Source organism: Muntiacus reevesi, chromosome 1 (genome assembly GCF_963930625.1).
Source record: "Muntiacus reevesi chromosome 1, mMunRee1.1, whole genome shotgun sequence".
Lineage (NCBI taxonomy): Eukaryota > Metazoa > Chordata > Mammalia > Artiodactyla > Cervidae > Muntiacus > Muntiacus reevesi.
This window is the reverse complement of record NC_089249.1, coordinates 71,106,883-71,123,415: the sequence shown is the minus strand read 5'-3', so window position 1 is coordinate 71,123,415 and position 16,533 is coordinate 71,106,883. Positions and strand designations below refer to the sequence as shown.

Sequence of the window (16,533 nt, the reverse complement as noted above, 5' to 3'; positions counted from 1 at the left end):
ACAGTGTTGGAAATCCACTCTACTTCCACAACAACCGCTACTACGACTTTGGAGTAGCTTTCAAAAGTTACCTATGAATACATAGGTAAGTAAGTAAGCGGGAGACAGGCGAGCGGGGTCCATGTCCGTGAAAGGCTTAACTCTTCATTCAGAAAGGCACATGCAAACCCCACGGCCGTAGCAGAACCGTTTGCCATAGCCAAGACGGGAGAAGCCCCTAGTGCCCATCCCCAGCGGCTCACCCACGAAGATGCGCTGTCAGAGAAAGGGAGAGAACAGGATGTCCCTGAGCCGTCCACAAGAGTCACGTAGCGTCACTGGCAGCAACAGCGGCCGGAGCTGCAGAATATGACCCTTGCTGAGGGAAGTCAAACAGACAAGATCACAGATGGGTGGAGTCGAAAGTGTGGTACAAATTCATCCCTGTGCCAAACAGCGACAGCCCCCGAGAGGCAGGAAAGCAGCTTTGGGCTTCCCAAGGGCAAAGTCAGGGACGGAGGAATGAATGAAGAGCCGGGCTCAACGGATACACCGTACTAGTGCTGAGTAGAAAGGAGACGACCACCAAAGACACACAGGATACCACAGGGAAGAGGATCCAATCTCCTGTCACCCCCTGTAATGGAAACCGATCTGAAAAATCATGGTACACAAACAGGACTGAATCACTACGCTGTCCAGCGGAAACGGACACCAGGGTGTAGATCAGCTACACTTCCAGAACAACAACTACTGCTCCCTGGAAGTCAATCAGTCGAGGATCAGTCCAGCCATAGGAAAAAGAAGAGCTTATGTCATGATCCAGCAAACCCAATCCCGGGTACCCATCGGGAAAAGACAACATCCCTGATGGGAAGAGATGCAGGCATCCCCCAGGGTCATCGCAGCCCTCTGTGCCTGAGCCGAGACTTGGGAACGCCCAAGTGCCCGGCGGCACGTGGCCGGCACGAGAAGAAGAGGTATGTGTGTACCGTGGAATCTGACGCAGCCTCCAAGAAGGAGCGGCCATCGCCACGGGCCCCAACGCTGGACGGACCCATAGAAGGGGTCCACTGAGTGAAGTGAGTCGGGTGGAGAGCGACAAAGCTCTGTGGACTGTGCCAATGAATGCAAATGAATCTATGTGCAAAGGGGCAACCGACGTTCAGACGTAGAAAACGTCCATAGGGCTACCCAAGGGGAGAGGCAGCGGACGGACGAAGTTGGAGTCGGATCAAGAGAGAGGAACTAGTATACTCAGAGGAGAATAAGCAACAAAGCTTTCCTCTGTAGCATGAGATCTGTATTCGTATCTCGCCTTAACCTCCACTGGAAAAGAACAGGGGACTGAAGCACTGTGCCGTGCACCTGAGACGAACCCAGGAAAGTAAATCAGTTCTACTCGCGTTGGAAGAAGCAGATAAAGGAGCAGGCCAAGGGTTGGGGTGGGGGCTGGGGGAGACGGGCCAGTGGGACAAACGCAAAGGCAGGTTCCTTGACAAGAGTAGGATTTGGGATGGCTCGGGGAGGAACCGGACGTGTGTGTGTGCGTGTGCGTGTGTGCGTGTGTGTGTGTGTGTGTGTGTGTGTGCCCGCGCGGGCGGGGTGGGGCGGGGGGGGGCGTAGCGGAGATGGGGGAAGTGGGGAGCCGGGGTGGGGGTTGGGTGGGATGGGTGCATTTGGGCGAGCAGGGGCATGGTGAGGGCGCAGGCTGAGGTGGTGTTACTGGCAGAGCAGGGCTGATGCTGAGGTGAGACGGGCAGGAGGTTTTCAGGGGAGGGGGTGGTGTGTGAGGTGGTGAGGGCGTTGCTGTTGGAAACCGATCTGGGCCCAGGGCCGGGAGGGAGTGTGTGGCCTTCTGAGGAACTCCTCCTGCAAGACGATGCTCCAGGGACCCTCCAGGGACAAGGGAGGTATCCTTGCCAGATGTGGCAACTTCCTTGCTCCTGGCTGTGCAAACGGAGGGTGAGTGATTCTCGGAGTGTGGGGAGAGTGAGCCAGGAGCTTGGAGACAGACGTTGGGAAAGGTGAAGAGGTGGGGCCGGCGGCTGCCAGAGCCGTGGGGTGTGCCTTCCAGCGCAATCCTGAGCCACCGGCTGGGTCCGGGCGAGGAAGCCAGCAAGCACAAGGGAGGTGTCTGGGCGCACGGGCGGCTGAGCCCGCAGGGCTTGGGGCCACGGCGGCTTGGCAGCAGGACCGTGTGTGGGGGCGGGAGGGGTCGTGGGCAGCTGCGTGGGAGAGGCAGCGGGCGGCAGGTAGCAGCCAGCGGTTGCAGGAGCGATTCCTTGAGTGCCTTTGAGCGGGCAGACCTAGCTCGGCTCTGGGCTGCAGTGCGGGACCAAAAGGGGACGCTGGGGTTGCATGGGCCGGGAATCGAACCCGGGCCTCCCGCGTGGCAGGCGAGAATTCTACCACTGAACCACCCATGCACCGGTGGCCGCCGCCGCCCGACGCTGCCCCAGAGGCGCTGGCCGCCACCCACCCGTCACTGCTCACCGCTCGCCCGTGGGCATCTGTCTGCTCCATCGGAGCAGGAGACGACGGGCGGCCGCCCTGAAAGCCAGGATCCGGGCCCGTGCGGGACCCCGGGGCGCGGCGCTCTCGGAGGGACCCCGGGGCGGCGTGCCGCCGGCCCACTCGGCCCGTCCCGCGCCTTCTGCGCCGACCACGGCCGTCGCGACGCTGTCGGTGTCGCCCGAGGGGCCCAGGCGCCGACGCCGTCTGCCCGGCGCCGGGATCCCAGGCGGAGGCAGTCGCTGCGTGGTCGCCGCAGCCGCGCGCCGGCGTTCCTCTCAGCGACCTGCCGGGTCCCGACTCAAAATCCGTCTGGTGGGCTGGCTTTCCGGCCGGGGCGCGATGGGGCGTGCCACTGCGGGCGGGGGCCGGGACCCCGGGCTCGGCCTGTGCGGGCTGCGCCGGGCGCGGGAGCGCGACGCCCCGGGGCGCCCCCGCCGCCGCCCCGAGCGGTGCTCAAGGCCCGAGGACCCAAAGGCGTGTGAGCCTGGCTCCTGCGCTCTGGCCGACCGCGCTCCCGGGCGCTCCGCTCTGACAGGGTGGGTGGTGGTGGTGAGGAGGGGCCCTTGGGCAGAGCGGCCTCTGGCTCGGGGGACTGCCGGCTGAGGCAGGGAGCACGCCAGGCCGGGCTTGGCTCCGGCCCGGGCTGCGGCTTCCCCACCGGGAACGGGCGCGGTGGCGCCGACGGCCGGGGCGCGGGCTGGGCGCCTGTGGGTGGGCTGGACGGGCACGAAGGGCTTCCGCTCCCACCCCAGCCGAGCGCCCTTCCCGGGACGGGCTCGTGCACGGAAGGCCGGTGTTCGCCGACCCGCAGCAAGGCTGCGTGGCGCGCGTCCCGGGCGGGAGGCCGGCAGGTGTGGCCCGGCCGAGGCCGCAAGGCGGAGAAGCGTGGAGGGCACGCAGCAGCCCCCTGGCGGCGAGGCGGGGGCTCGGCCGCCTCGGTGTGGCTGGGTGGCGCAGGGGGGCCGGCGGGGCGGGCGCGGCCGACAGGGTGCCGGCCGGCGGGAGAGCGGCCTTGGGGGGCGGACGTGGAAGCAAGGCTGCGAGAGCGAGTTGGCCGATCCGCAGGCAGAAGTCGCAGCGCCCGCGAAGCGAGGAGGGCTTGCCACCCGCCGCGGGGCTCCGTGCGTGGGCGGCGACGGGGGTGGGGCCGTGCGAGGGGGAGGGTGGGCGAGGGTGGGCGAGGGGCAGGCGGGGAGGCCGGAAAAGCAGCACCTGCAGCCGCAGCCAGCTGAGGAGGAAAGATGCGCTGAGAAGGACTGAAGGTTCCTGGTTGTGGGGTGCAGGTGGCAGGGGGCGGGTGTGTGTGGAGAAAGGCTGTGGCGCGGGGAGGACGGGTGCGTTCGTGCGGCGGGCCAAAAGGCTGGCTTGTCAGGAGTGGGATTCGAACCCACGCCTCCAGGGGAGACTGCGACCTGAACGCAGCGCCTTAGACCGCTCGGCCATCCTGACGGCGGGCCTGGGCGGGCGCGTGGCCGCTCGCCTGGCTGAGACCCGACGCGGCGCGAGCCGCGGCGCCCGTGGCGGGCCGCGCGGTGCGCCGCGCCGGGCAGGCAGGCCGGCAGGCAGGCAGGCAGGCGGCCGTCTGGTGTGGGTGAGCGACGGGGCCGGCCGAGGCGCCTGACTGCGCCGCCGGTCGCGCCCCGGACCCAGCCCGGCCCTTGGCGGACCGGCCCCTCCTCACCCGCGCCCCTTCACGCCAGACGCGGGCCGGCGCGCGCCCACCGTGTCCTCGCAGCCTCGCTTGCCTTCTCGGACCCCCTTCTCCCGGCGGAATGGCCGCGTTGGAGGCAAGAGGCGGCGCGCACGAGGAGTGTCCAGTGCCCCGGGGGGGTCCGGGTCCCTGTCGGGGTCGCGGGCCGCCTCTGTGACTGAGGCGGTTGGTTTGGTGGGCGGTCGGGTCGGGGCCCGTGGTGGGCACGGGGAGGCGTGGGCAGGCAGCCCGGAAGCCCGAGAGCGGCCGGGCGGCTGAGCGGTCGCCGCCGTCCTCGTTAGTATAGTGGTGAGTATCCCCGCCTGTCACGCAGGAGACCGGGGTTCGATTCCCCGACGGGGAGGCAACACAGCCTTTTTGGTGGCCGCGGTGGCTCTCTGTCCTGCCGCCTGGCCCCCAAGGGCCCTTCGTCTCCTCCGTCCGCCTTTGGGCCAGGCGGGGCCCGGCCTGGCCACCGCCGACCCCCTCTACCGGTGCAGCCCTCCGGCCTGAGCCCTTTGTCGTCTCCGGGCGCTCGGTCGCCACGGCGGAGCGACGGCCTCCTTGGCCACCCCACGGCCTTGCCCGACCATAGCCGGGTTTTGCGGCCCGCCCGCCCACAGCGGTTGCCCCCAGTGGGCTCCTGGGCTCGCCGCGCCCCAGCGGCGCGGGGCGGCACAGCGCGGGGACGCCTGCAGGCGGCTGGCTCCAGTGTCCCCCTGTCGTCGTCGGAAGTGGCCTCTCCCAGCGCACGGTGGAGAAGGGCTTTGGCCGGCTGGCTGCTGGAAGCTGCGTGCCCCGCGTTGCCCCCCGGGGGTGAGGACGGAGGCCTTCGCGGGCCGCGGCGGGGAGCGAACGCCGGGGGACCGCAATGCCGCGGGAGCGCCGCCCCGGGGACGCTGGGGCCGGGGGATCCCGGCCGCTGCGTAGAGCTGGCGCGGATGGGGCTGCTGGTGGGCTGCCGGTGGCGCCGGCGGCGGCGCAGAGCCTCCGGCTGACCGGGCGTCGAGGCAGGGATGCGGCGGCGGCGGCGGCGGCGGCGGCGAGAGTGTGCTGGGGCGAGCCCGGGGCCGGCGTCTGGCGGCGGCCCGGGCTGAGCAGCGTTGGTGGTATAGTGGTGAGCATAGCTGCCTTCCAAGCAGTTGACCCGGGTTCGATTCCCGGCCAACGCAGCGGGCCGGCCTTTTGCTGAGCTCCGCCGCCCTCCCGGCAGGGGCATTCGGGGCAGAGAGAGCTGGGAGCAGGGAGCCAGGCAGCCGGCGCGCGGCTTTTGGCGTGTGTGCGAGAAGCCGGCGGCGCGCGCAGTGTTTTGAGGCTGCTGAGAGCAAGACGGCACGCCAGGGCAGGCAGACTGACAGGGCCGCGGCGGGCGGCTGGCCTTGCCTTGCGAAGGCCGGGTGTGGGCACCACGGTGGCGCGGGCGGGCGGCCCGGAGGCGCTGGGTTCAGCGGGAGCAGGCGAGGACCGAGCCCCGACGCTCCCTGGTGGTCTAGTGGTTAGGATTCGGCGCTCTCACCGCCGCGGCCCGGGTTCGATTCCTGGTCAGGGAAGCCTTTCTTCTTCCCCTCCGCCCGCCACCTGCCCATCTCCTCGCCGGCGACCCCACCACCCTTTTAGCCTACGCTTGCGCAGCGCTGCCACAGAGGCCCCGGGACCCTGCACCTCCAGCCCAAGCACGATTCAGGCCACCCCCGCCGTCCCCCGGGGCCAACCTTTTGGCCGCACTGGCCACCTCGCGCCGCTGCCACCACGACCCGCCTCAGGCCTCCCAGCCCCCGCCCCCTCCCTCCTGAGGGGCTGCGGCTGCTGCCCCTGGTGGCGGCGGCGATGGCGGCGATGCTCCTGGGCTTGTGCTGCTTCTCCTGCTGTCAGTGGTGGGGAGGAGGTGGGGTCGGACAGGGCGGGTGGGGATAGGGGTCAGGGCGTGGGCTGTGGTGGTCGCCAGCGTGGGCCGGCAGCGGCCGCGGCGGTGGCCACAGCCGAAGACGAGCGAGGGGGATCTGCCTCTGGGAGTGGGGCCAGTGGCCACAGACACGCCTGCCTTCCCATGTCCCGCATGCCCAGCCACCTCTCTGGGCGGCTTGGCCATTGAGTGCCAGGTCCCGGGCTGGTTGTGACTCCCGTGCGCCGCCGGTGACTCCAAGTGAGCTCTGGTCCTGAGTGGGCTCTGGGAGGCGGACCACGGCGCCCGGGAGGCATCGGTATCGATGGGTTCAGTCGCTCAGTGCACTGCAGCAGCCCAGGCTTCCCTGGCCATCACCAACTCCCGCAGCTTGCTCAAACTCGTGTCCATCGAGTCGGCGGTGCCATCCAACCATCTCACCTTCTGGCGTGTCGTGTCGTCCCCGTCTCCTCCTGCCTTCCATCGAGGTCTTTTCCAGGGAGTCAGTCCTTTGCCTCAGGTGGCCAGAGGACTGAAGTGTCAGCTTCAGCCTCAGGCCTTCCAGTCAATATTCAGGACTCATTTCCTCTGGGATTGACTGGTTGGATCTCCTGGCAGTCCAAGGGACTCTCAAGAGTCTTCTCCAACACCGCAGTTCAAAAGCATCGATTCTTCAGCGCTCAGCTTTCTTTATACTCCAACTCTCACATCTGTCCGTGACTGCTGGACAGACCGTGACTTTCACGAGATGGACCCTCGTGGCAGCGTCACGTCTCTGCTTTTCGACATGCTGTCTAGCTTGGTCATAGCTTTCCTCCCAAGAGGCGGACGTCTTTTAATTTCATGGCCGCGGCCACCGACTGCAGTGATTTGTGGGAGCCCCCGCCCCAAATGAAGTCTCTCCCGGTTTCCATTGTCTCCCCATCTATTTGCCATGAAGTGATGGGACCGGATGCCACGATCTTAGTTTTCTGAATGTTGAGTCTGAGGCCAAGTTTTTCACTCTCCTCTTTCACTTTCATCAAGAGGCTCTTGAGTTCTTCTTCGCTCTCCCCGAGCCAAAGGGGGTGAAGACGAATGTGGGCCTGTGCTGCGAGTCACAGCACCGCGCGGGGGAAGTGAGAGAGCACGCAGATCCCGGCGGGCCGGGCCGGCCGGGAAAACCCAGCCAACCAGCCGGGAGGCGGCAGATGCGCCCGAGGCAGCGATGCCGGCCAGGGTGGACAAGCCGACCAACATGGTGTTTCCCTTGCCTGACCACAGCTCTCAATCCTACCGGAGTGAGGCAAGGTTTACCCAGATGTCCGTCCCCGACAACTAACCAAAGTTGGGCACCCGGGCGCACCCACACCCAGACACACACACACACACACAAGCGCCCTGTTCCACGCACCCCTGCCCTAGATATGACATCTACTACTTTGCCATTCTCTCCAAACTGTCTGTCCAGGATCGACTCCCTCCCTCTCCACATACTGTCTTCGTCTTCCCCTAGGAACTCTCCCCGGGGGTCATCGCCCACCACAGTCTCCTCTTACCCAATCTTGGGCCCGTCTATCCCCAAAGGGTTTCACGACTGTTGAAGGACTGTGTCCTTTGGAGGGGTGGGGGAGTGGACGGCCGACGAAGGGCACCACCGTGCGGCGAGGGCGGCACGTTCGGGGGCGACGGGACAAAGGCGTGTCCCCTGGGGAGAAGGAGCCCCTGCGGCCCGACGCGTGTTCGCCGTCGCCGCAGGAGGTTTCCTCGACGCCCCTGCCGGGCCGTGGGCGTCAGCGTGCGTGGGTGAGACTGCGGGATGAGGGTGCCTGGGGCCATGGCTGGTGCACGCCCCCACGTGGATCAGGGACCGGAGCAGAGCCATCGCAGGGGGAGGGGGCGGCGCAGGGAGGCGGGCCCAGGGGCGCTTGGGCGGGGCGTCTGCGTGGAGGGCCGGCGGGAAGGGGAGGCGTGGGGCTCGCGGGGACCTGGCCGAAAGATGGGCTGGCCACTCGAGCAGGGCCTCTGCAGAAGGGTGGAGGCTGTGGCGACGCCGTGCCAGGCACATGTGTGAGGCTGGGACAGGTCTGCGGTCGGGGTGGGCGGGTGGTAGGGGCGGGTCTGCGGAGCCGGACGCAGGCCCGCACTGGTGAGTGCCAGGGCAGGGCAGGACGTGTGAGAGATGGCCCGGGGCTGCAGGGGGACGGTGGCGGGTAGATGGGGCCGAGCCTGGGGGCTGGCGGGAGAGGCAGAGGGCAGGCGGTGACCGTGAGGCGGCGGTGGCGTGAGGGAGGCGGTGGTAGAGCACGCCGTGTGAGCGTGCGTGCCACCCTGGTGCGCGGTGCCCCAGACTGCTCAGGCTCGGCGGTGGGCTGGGGCTCCGGGCGCTGGCTAGGACGCTGGCAAGCGAGCCACAGAAACGGAGTGCCAGAACGGGGGCCGCACGCGGTCGGCACAGGGTGGGCCCACCGTCCCGCCCCGGAGACCCAAGTCCCCACTCATCAGGACCTGATGTCCGGTCTCGGGTGTGCCACTGCTGGGCGCTCAGGGTGGGATGGGGGTGGTGTTTGGCAGCGGGGATGCCTGGGATTTCATGAGGCCCAAAGAGAGCTCCCATCTGACCGAGCACACCCCGTCCTGGGTACATACCCGCAGAGAACACGCCTGGGCGAGGTCTACAGGTCCATACGCCGCTGAGCACACTGCAGCGCCAGTTGCCATAGCCACGACACGGAAGAAACCCCAGTGCCCATCCACAGACGGCGGGCCCAGGGAGATGTGGCACAGATGTCCCATGGAACGATCACTCGGTCCTAGAGAAGAAAGGAAAGGATTGCCATTTGTCACGAGCAATGATGGACCTAGCGACTCTTAGACCTGGTGGAGAATATCAGACTGAGTTGGACAAAGGCTTGTGGAACGTGCAAAAGGCTATAAAACGAGCCTATCTGCCGAAGAGAGACCGACTCACGCAGAACACCGCCTTAGGGTAACGCAGGCAGAAAGGCAGCGGTGGAGGGATGACTCTGGAGCTGCAACGAACAGATACGCAGGACCGCCTATAAAGGGAGACGGACCAAGGTTGTCCAGTTCAACACAGGCAAAAGGAGTCAGTGCCCTGTAATAACCTCAAGTGGAAAAGAGTCTGAAAACATACATGAAATCTGAAATCTGTACCTGGAAACCAGAATCACCTTGCGGTCCATCGGAAAGGAGCACAGTGTTGGAAATCCACTCTACTTCCACAACAACCGCTACTACGACTTTGGAGTAGCTTTCAAAAGTTACCTATGAATACATAGGTAAGTAAGTAAGCGGGAGACAGGCGAGCGGGGTCCATGTCCGTGAAAGGCTTAACTCTTCATTCAGAAAGGCACATGCAAACCCCACGGCCGTAGCAGAACCGTTTGCCATAGCCAAGACGGGGAGAAGCCCCTAGTGCCCATCCCCAGCGGCTCACCCACGAAGATGCGCTGTCAGAGAAAGGGAGAGAACAGGATGTCCCTGAGCCGTCCACAAGAGTCACGTAGCGTCACTGGCAGCAACAGCGGCCGGAGCTGCAGAATATGACCCTTGCTGAGGGAAGTCAAACAGACAAGATCACAGATGGGTGGAGTCGAAAGTGTGGTACAAATTCATCCCTGTGCCAAACAGCGACAGCCCCCGAGAGGCAGGAAAGCAGCTTTGGGCTTCCCAAGGGCAAAGTCAGGGACGGAGGAATGAATGAAGAGCCGGGCTCAACGGATACACCGTACTAGTGCTGAGTAGAAAGGAGACGACCACCAAAGACACACAGGATACCACAGGGAAGAGGATCCAATCTCCTGTCACCCCCTGTAATGGAAACCGATCTGAAAACATCATGGTACACAAACAGGACTGAATCACTACGCTGTCCAGCGGAAACGGACACCAGGGTGTAGATCAGCTACACTTCCAGAACAACAACTACTGCTCCCTGGAAGTCAATCAGTCGAGGATCAGTCCAGCAATAGGAAAAAGAAGAGCTTATGTCATGATCCAGCAAACCCAATCCCGGGTACCCATCGGGAAAAGACAACATCCCTGATGGGAAGAGATGCAGGCATCCCCCAGGGTCATCGCAGCCCTCTGTGCCTGAGCCGAGACTTGGGGAACGCCCAAGTGCCCGGCGGCACGTGGCCGGCACGAGAAGAAGAGGTATGTGTATACCGTGGAATCTGACGCAGCCTCCAAGAAGGAGCGGCCATCGCCACGGGCCCCAACGCTGGACGGACCCATAGAAGGGGTCCACTGAGTGAAGTGAGTCGGGTGGAGAGCGACAAAGCTCTGTGGACTGTGCCAATGAATGCAAATGAATCTATGTGCAAAGGGGCAACCGACGTTCAGACGTAGAAAACGTCCATAGGGCTACCCAAGGGGAGAGGCAGCGGACGGACGAAGTTGGAGTCGGATCAAGAGAGAGGAACTAGTATACTCAGAGGAGATAAGCAACAAAGCTTTCCTCTGTAGCATGAGATCTGTATTCGTATCTCGCCTTAACCTCCACTGGAAAAGAACAGGGGACTGAAGCACTGTGCCGTGCACCTGAGACGAACCCAGGAAAGTAAATCAGTTCTACTCGCGTTGGAAGAAGCAGATAAAGGAGCAGGCCAAGGGTTGGGGTGGGGGCTGGGGGAGACGGGCCAGTGGGACAAACGCAAAGGCAGGTTCCTTGACAAGAGTAGGATTTGGGATGGCTCGGGGAGGAACCGGACGTGTGTGTGTGCGTGTGCGTGTGTGCGTGTGTGTGTGTGTGTGTGTGTGTGTGCCCGCGCGGGCGGGGTGGGGCGGGGGGGGGCGTAGCGGAGATGGGGGAGGTGGGGAGCCGGGGTGGGGGTTGGGTGGGATGGGTGCATTTGGGCGAGCAGGGGCATGGTGAGGGCGCAGGCTGAGGTGGTGTTACTGGCAGAGCAGGGCTGATGCTGAGGTGAGACGGGCAGGAGGTTTTCAGGGGAGGGGGTGGTGTGTGAGGTGGTGAGGGCGTTGCTGTTGGAAACCGATCTGGGCCCAGGGCCGGGAGGGAGTGTGTGGCCTTCTGAGGAACTCCTCCTGCAAGACGATGCTCCAGGGACCCTCCAGGGACAAGGGAGGTATCCTTGCCAGATGTGGCAACTTCCTTGCTCCTGGCTGTGCAAACGGAGGGTGAGTGATTCTCGGAGTGTGGGGAGAGTGAGCCAGGGAGCTTGGAGACAGACGTTGGGAAAGGTGAAGAGGTGGGGCCGGCGGCTGCCAGAGCCGTGGGGTGTGCCTTCCAGCGCAATCCCTGAGCCACCGGCTGGGTCCGGGCGAGGAAGCCAGCAAGCACAAGGGAGGTGTCTGGGCGCACGGGCGGCTGAGCCCGCAGGGCTTGGGGCCACGGCGGCTTGGCAGCAGGACCGTGTGTGGGGGCGGGAGGGGTCGTGGGCAGCTGCGTGGGAGAGGCAGCGGGCGGCAGGTAGCAGCCAGCGGTTGCAGGAGCGCTTCCTTGAGTGCCTTTGAGCGGGCAGACCTAGCTCGGCTCTGGGGCTGCAGTGCGGGACCAAAAGGGGACGCTGGGGTTGCATGGGCCGGGAATCGAACCCGGGCCTCCCGCGTGGCAGGCGAGAATTCTACCACTGAACCACCCATGCACCGGTGGCCGCCGCCGCCCGACGCTGCCCCAGAGGCGCTGGCCGCCACCCACCCGTCACTGCTCACCGCTCGCCCGTGGGCATCTGTCTGCTCCATCGGAGCAGGAGACGACGGGCGGCCGCCCTGAAAGCCAGGATCCGGGCCCGTGCGGGACCCCGGGGCGCGGCGCTCTCGGAGGGACCCCGGGGCGGCGTGCCGCCGGCCCACTCGGCCCGTCCCGCGCCTTCTGCGCCGACCACGGCCGTCGCGACGCTGTCGGTGTCGCCCGAGGGGCCCAGGCGCCGACGCCGTCTGCCCGGCGCCGGGATCCCAGGCGGAGGCAGTCGCTGCGTGGTCGCCGCAGCCGCGCGCCGGCGTTCCTCTCAGCGACCTGCCGGGTCCCGACTCAAAATCCGTCTGGTGGGCTGGCTTTCCGGCCGGGGCGCGATGGGGCGTGCCACTGCGGGCGGGGGCCGGGACCCCGGGCTCGGCCTGTGCGGGCTGCGCGCGGGCGCGGGAGCGCGACGCCCCGGGGCGCCCCCGCCGCCGCCCCGAGCGGCGCTCAGGCCCGAGGACCCAAAGGCGTGTGAGCCTGGCTCCTGCGCTCTGGCCGACCGCGCTCCCGGGCGCTCCGCTCTGACAGGGTGGGTGGTGGTGGTGAGGAGGGGCCCTTGGGCAGAGCGGCCTCTGGCTCGGGGACTGCCGGCTGAGGCAGGGAGCACGCCAGGCCGGGCTTGGCTCCGGCCCGGGCTGCGGCTTCCCCACCGGGAACGGGCGCGGTGGCGCCGACGGCCGGGGCGCGGGCTGGGCGCCTGTGGGTGGGCTGGACGGGCACGAAGGGCTTCCGCTCCCACCCCAGCCGAGCGCCCTTCCCGGGACGGGCTCGTGCACGGAAGGCCGGTGTTCGCCGACCCGCAGCAAGGCTGCGTGGCGCGCGTCCCGGGCGGGAGGCCGGCAGGTGTGGCCCGGCCGAGGCCGCAAGGCGGAGAAGCGTGGAGGGCACGCAGCAGCCCCCTGGCGGGCGAGGCGGGGGCTCGGCCGCCTCGGTGTGGCTGGGTGGCGCAGGGGGGCCGGCGGGGCGGGCGCGGCCGACAGGGTGCCGGCCGGCGGGAGAGCGGCCTTGGGGGGCGGACGTGGAAGCAAGGCTGCGAGAGCGAGTTGGCCGATCCGCAGGCAGAAGTCGCAGCGCCCGCGAAGCGAGGAGGGCTTGCCACCCGCCGCGGGGCTCCGTGCGTGGGCGGCGACGGGGGTGGGGCCGTGCGAGGGGGAGGGTGGGCGAGGGTGGGCGAGGGGCAGGCGGGGAGGCCGGAAAAGCAGCACCTGCAGCCGCAGCCAGCTGAGGAGGAAAGATGCGCTGAGAAGGACTGAAGGTTCCTGGTTGTGGGGTGCAGGTGGCAGGGGGCGGGTGTGTGTGGAGAAAGGCTGTGGCGCGGGGAGGACGGGTGCGTTCGTGCGGCGGGCCAAAAGGCTGGCTTGTCAGGAGTGGGATTCGAACCCACGCCTCCAGGGGAGACTGCGACCTGAACGCAGCGCCTTAGACCGCTCGGCCATCCTGACGGCGGGCCTGGGCGGGCGCGTGGCCGCTCGCCTGGCTGAGACCCGACGCGGCGCGAGCCGCGGCGCCCGTGGCGGGCCGCGCGGTGCGCCGCGCCGGGCAGGCAGGCCGGCAGGCAGGCAGGCAGGCGGCCGTCTGGTGTGGGTGAGCGACGGGGCCGGCCGAGGCGCCTGACTGCGCCGCCGGTCGCGCCCCGGACCCAGCCCGGCCCTTGGCGGACCGGCCCCTCCTCACCCGCGCCCCTTCACGCCAGACGCGGGCCGGCGCGCGCCCACCGTGTCCTCGCAGCCTCGCTTGCCTTCTCGGACCCCCTTCTCCCGGCGGAATGGCCGCGTTGGAGGCAAGAGGCGGCGCGCACGAGGAGTGTCCAGTGCCCCGGGGGGGTCCGGGTCCCTGTCGGGGTCGCGGGCCGCCTCTGTGACTGAGGCGGTTGGTTTGGTGGGCGGTCGGGTCGGGGCCCGTGGTGGGCACGGGGAGGCGTGGGCAGGCAGCCCGGAAGCCCGAGAGCGGCCGGGCGGCTGAGCGGTCGCCGCCGTCCTCGTTAGTATAGTGGTGAGTATCCCCGCCTGTCACGCGGGAGACCGGGGTTCGATTCCCCGACGGGGAGGCAACACAGCCTTTTTGGTGGCCGCGGTGGCTCTCTGTCCTGCCGCCTGGCCCCCAAGGGCCCTTCGTCTCCTCCGTCCGCCTTTGGGCCAGGCGGGGCCCGGCCTGGCCACCGCCGACCCCCTCTACCGGTGCAGCCCTCCGGCCTGAGCCCTTTGTCGTCTCCGGGCGCTCGGTCGCCACGGCGGAGCGACGGCCTCCTTGGCCACCCCACGGCCTTGCCCGACCATAGCCGGGTTTTGCGGCCCGCCCGCCCACAGCGGTTGCCCCCAGTGGGCTCCTGGGCTCGCCGCGCCCCAGCGGCGCGGGGCGGCACAGCGCGGGGACGCCTGCAGGCGGCTGGCTCCAGTGTCCCCCTGTCGTCGTCGGAAGTGGTCTCTCCCAGCGCACGGTGGAGAAGGGCTTTGGCCGGCTGGCTGCTGGAAGCTGCGTGCCCCGCGTTGCCCCCCGGGGGTGAGGACGGAGGCCTTCGCGGGCCGCGGCGGGGAGCGAACGCCGGGGGACCGCAATGCCGCGGGAGCGCCGCCCCGGGGACGCTGGGGCCGGGGGATCCCGGCCGCTGCGTAGAGCTGGCGCGGATGGGGCTGCTGGTGGGCTGCCGGTGGCGCCGGCGGCGGCGCAGAGCCTCCGGCTGACCGGGCGTCGAGGTAGGGATGCGGCGGCGGCGGCGGCGGCGGCGGCGAGAGTGTGCTGGGGCGAGCCCGGGGCCGGCGTCTGGCGGCGGCCCGGGCTGAGCAGCGTTGGTGGTATAGTGGTGAGCATAGCTGCCTTCCAAGCAGTTGACCCGGGTTCGATTCCCGGCCAACGCAGCGGGCCGGCCTTTTGCTGAGCTCCGCCGCCCTCCCGGCAGGGGCATTCGGGGCAGAGAGAGCTGGGAGCAGGGAGCCAGGCAGCCGGCGCGCGGCTTTTGGCGTGTGTGCGAGAAGCCGGCGGCGCGCGCAGTGTTTTGAGGCTGCTGAGAGCAAGACGGCACGCCAGGGCAGGCAGACTGACAGGGCCGCGGCGGGCGGCTGGCCTTGCCTTGCGAAGGCCGGGTGTGGGCACCACGGTGGCGCGGGCGGGCGGCCCGGAGGCGCTGGGTTCAGCGGGAGCAGGCGAGGACCGAGCCCCGACGCTCCCTGGTGGTCTAGTGGTTAGGATTCGGCGCTCTCACCGCCGCGGCCCGGGTTCGATTCCCGGTCAGGGAAGCCTTTCTTCTTCCCCTCCGCCCGCCACCTGCCCATCTCCTCGCCGGCGACCCCACCACCCTTTTAGCCTACGCTTGCGCAGCGCTGCCACAGAGGCCCCGGGACCCTGCACCTCCAGCCCAAGCACGATTCAGGCCACCCCCGCCGTCCCCCGGGGCCAACCTTTTGGCCGCACTGGCCACCTCGCGCCGCTGCCACCACGACCCGCCTCAGGCCTCCCAGCCCCCGCCCCCTCCCTCCTGAGGGGCTGCGGCTGCTGCCCCTGGTGGCGGCGGCGATGGCGGCGATGCTCCTGGGCTTGTGCTGCTTCTCCTGCTGTCAGTGGTGGGGAGGAGGTGGGGTCGGACAGGGCGGGTGGGGATAGGGGTCAGGGCGTGGGCTGTGGTGGTCGCCAGCGTGGGCCGGCAGCGGCCGCGGCGGTGGCCACAGCCGAAGACGAGCGAGGGGGATCTGCCTCTGGGAGTGGGGCCAGTGGCCACAGACACGCCTGCCTTCCCATGTCCCGCATGCCCAGCCACCTCTCTGGGCGGCTTGGCCATTGAGTGCCAGGTCCCGGGCTGGTTGTGACTCCCGTGCGCCGCCGGTGACTCCAAGTGAGCTCTGGTCCTGAGTGGGCTCTGGGAGGCGGACCACGGCGCCCGGGAGGCATCGGTATCGATGGGTTCAGTCGCTCAGTGCACTGCAGCAGCCCAGGCTTCCCTGGCCATCACCAACTCCCGCAGCTTGCTCAAACTCGTGTCCATCGAGTCGGCGGTGCCATCCAACCATCTCACCTTCTGGCGTGTCGTGTCGTCCCCGTCTCCTCCTGCCTTCCATCGAGGTCTTTTCCAGGGAGTCAGTCCTTTGCCTCAGGTGGCCAGAGGACTGAAGTGTCAGCTTCAGCCTCAGGCCTTCCAGTCAATATTCAGGACTCATTTCCTCTGGGATTGACTGGTTGGATCTCCTGGCAGTCCAAGGGACTCTCAAGAGTCTTCTCCAACACCGCAGTTCAAAAGCATCGATTCTTCAGCGCTCAGCTTTCTTTATACTCCAACTCTCACATCTGTCCGTGACTGCTGGACAGACCGTGACTTTCACGAGATGGACCCTCGTGGCAGCGTCACGTCTCTGCTTTTCGACATGCTGTCTAGCTTGGTCATAGCTTTCCTCCCAAGAGGCGGACGTCTTTTAATTTCATGGCCGCGGCCACCGACTGCAGTGATTTGTGGGAGCCCCCGCCCCAAATGAAGTCTCTCCCGGTTTCCATTGTCTCCCCATCTATTTGCCATGAAGTGATGGGACCGGATGCCACGATCTTAGTTTTCTGAATGTTGAGTCTGAGGCCAAGTTTTTCACTCTCCTCTTTCACTTTCATCAAGAGGCTCTTGAGTTCTTCTTCGCTCTCCCCGAGCCAAAGGGGGTGAAGACGAATGTGGGCCTGTGCTGCGAGTCACAGCACCGCGCGGGGGAAGTGAGAGAGCACGCAGATCCCGGCGGGCCGGGCCGGCCGGGAAAACCCAGCCAACCAGCCGGGAGGCGGCAGATGCGC

The 16,533-nt window shown here is 67.2% G+C and overlaps 10 non-coding genes across 10 annotated transcripts; 6 read left to right on the top strand and 4 right to left on the bottom strand.

Moving 5' to 3' along the window:
- Nucleotides 1-2,337: 2,337 nt before the first annotated feature.
- Nucleotides 2,338-2,408, bottom strand: TRNAG-GCC (transfer RNA glycine (anticodon GCC)). The gene has a single exon. It is a non-coding gene; the product is annotated as a tRNA-Gly (tRNA).
- A 1,454-nt stretch (nt 2,409-3,862) lies between these two features.
- On the bottom strand, nt 3,863-3,945 carry TRNAL-CAG (transfer RNA leucine (anticodon CAG)). The gene has a single exon. It is a non-coding gene; the product is annotated as a tRNA-Leu (tRNA).
- A 533-nt stretch (nt 3,946-4,478) lies between these two features.
- On the top strand, nt 4,479-4,550 carry TRNAD-GUC (transfer RNA aspartic acid (anticodon GUC)). Its single transcript has one exon. It is a non-coding gene; the product is annotated as a tRNA-Asp (tRNA).
- Nucleotides 4,551-5,286: 736 nt separating this feature from the next.
- On the top strand, nt 5,287-5,358 carry TRNAG-UCC (transfer RNA glycine (anticodon UCC)). Its single transcript has one exon. It is a non-coding gene; the product is annotated as a tRNA-Gly (tRNA).
- A 306-nt stretch (nt 5,359-5,664) lies between these two features.
- TRNAE-CUC (transfer RNA glutamic acid (anticodon CUC)) lies at nt 5,665-5,736 on the top strand. Its single transcript has one exon. It is a non-coding gene; the product is annotated as a tRNA-Glu (tRNA).
- A 5,870-nt stretch (nt 5,737-11,606) lies between these two features.
- TRNAG-GCC (transfer RNA glycine (anticodon GCC)) lies at nt 11,607-11,677 on the bottom strand. The gene has a single exon. It is a non-coding gene; the product is annotated as a tRNA-Gly (tRNA).
- Nucleotides 11,678-13,131: 1,454 nt separating this feature from the next.
- On the bottom strand, nt 13,132-13,214 carry TRNAL-CAG (transfer RNA leucine (anticodon CAG)). The gene has a single exon. It is a non-coding gene; the product is annotated as a tRNA-Leu (tRNA).
- A 533-nt stretch (nt 13,215-13,747) lies between these two features.
- Nucleotides 13,748-13,819, top strand: TRNAD-GUC (transfer RNA aspartic acid (anticodon GUC)). Its single transcript has one exon. It is a non-coding gene; the product is annotated as a tRNA-Asp (tRNA).
- Nucleotides 13,820-14,555: 736 nt separating this feature from the next.
- TRNAG-UCC (transfer RNA glycine (anticodon UCC)) lies at nt 14,556-14,627 on the top strand. The gene has a single exon. It is a non-coding gene; the product is annotated as a tRNA-Gly (tRNA).
- A 306-nt stretch (nt 14,628-14,933) lies between these two features.
- TRNAE-CUC (transfer RNA glutamic acid (anticodon CUC)) lies at nt 14,934-15,005 on the top strand. The gene has a single exon. It is a non-coding gene; the product is annotated as a tRNA-Glu (tRNA).
- The last annotated feature ends 1,528 nt before the right edge of the window (nt 15,006-16,533 follow it).